Genomic DNA, 1,806 nt, shown 5'->3' on the forward strand with positions numbered 1-1,806 from the left:
TATTGATATCCAATAATTATAGTAATAAGATATAATCCAGATCTAATACGATTAAAATGCAAAGTTTGCGACTTCCAGTGACGACGCACATCATACTTGCCAGGCTTTTGGAGATTCAATATAACCCCCAGTCGGTGATTGGAAGGTGTCATTAGTAGATCCCGCTTCTCCCTGTTCCCTCTTTGTTTATTTGTATACTTTTTATCCAACATTTATCTTGCACTGTATGGCTCTGATCATCTATGCAGACGGTCAATTTAGCTAAAGATGGGCTCAAAGTTGTCTTCATACAGCTTCTTTCATGGCTAATTCTTCCTATGTTTGAAGCGCAGATTCTGTCGCAGTGCTTGCATGTCCAACGTTAGTGACGTGGATCACAGCTCTGTATTTCCGCTGTTTTCCTTTCGTCGTTGGCGCTTCTCAGCCTGGTTGTTTCTAAAGTTGCTCTCCAGCATTATAGTTCCTTCCTTTATCATTTTCCTCCACGTTTTCCTGTCCTCAGCTATTTCTTCCCAGATGCTAACATCTACTCCAAGCTTACATAAACTGTTTTTGTAGGTGTCTCTGTACCTCAATATTGGTCTTCCTCTTGGTCTCTTTGCCTGGGCAAGTTCTCCATAGAGAAGTTGCTTCGGAATCCGGTTGTCGTCCATTCTCTTGACATGGCCCAGCCAAGTCAATCTTGCACTAAATGACAGTTGTTTCATCAGTTAGTTTCTGTTTACGCAAACACACGAAGCAAAACAAATAAACAAACAAACTTCCTCCTCCTTTCTGGGCGTAAGCAGAAATACGACAGTAAAAAACAACAACAACAACACCAAAGGTAATTTTCGTAATATTTGGAAAGTCAGACGCCTCTGGGGTGGAGGCATCACTGCGAGTGAGTCTCCAACTGGGTCTCTAGCGAAGATCAAGGCCGTGCCGCCAATGCCCTCTGAGTGAGTAATGGTAGGAGTCCGCATTAAAGACTGGCTGCCCCGGAGGTAAAAACCGTCAATGGTAACGCCTGGGGGGGCACCAGATTGGGAGCTGACACGCGAGCTTTGGCGGATTTTTTTTCCTTCACAGGCTGACCAAGCCTCACTTTTTCGTTGTGGGTTGGGTTTTTTTTTTAATTCTTTACGCTATGTCTCCGTGGGTGGTTCCGACATAAAAAATCTATTGTTTATAACCTCGTTCTTTGGAGGATTATTTGGTGATGCTTTTGCATTAAGTATTGTACTGTTGTGGGTGCGTTCAGGGTGGGTGGGATGGCGTGGGGGTGGCGTGGAGGTGGATCAAGTCCTGGATTGGCTTCTGCTACTGATTCAGAGCCAGCCTTGTCATTACGAAAGGTAAAGATGGCGACCACAACGACGAAGTCGATAATGAGAATGAAATGAAGTCAAAATCGGCGCAGATGACGATCAAAACGATAACGGCGCATGTCGCTATGGCAATGAAAACATTCACCAACGACAGTGGTAGGGATCAAGGCAGAAACGAGAAGGATAAAAAACAGGATGATGAGAGGGATGATGATAATGGCAATGACAATGACCAGGGTGATTGAGACGAGCACAACGAACATGAGGTGGGTAAGATGTTGACGAAAGCCAAGACGATGGTTTAGGCGATTGCAAAGAGGACAATGATAAAAGCTAAACAAAACGATTGCGTCAATGTCTTTTCCATTGTCTCAGTTCCTATCACCAGTATTCATTGTGCATCTGTAGGCTACAGTTGACCGTGCTCTCGTGTGTGAGTGTGTGTGTGTGTGTGTGTGTGTGTGTGTGTGTGTGTGTGTGTGTGTGTGTGTGTGTA

Source organism: Aplysia californica, unplaced genomic scaffold (genome assembly GCF_000002075.1).
Source record: "Aplysia californica isolate F4 #8 unplaced genomic scaffold, AplCal3.0 scaffold00492, whole genome shotgun sequence".
NCBI lineage: Eukaryota > Metazoa > Mollusca > Gastropoda > Aplysiida > Aplysiidae > Aplysia > Aplysia californica.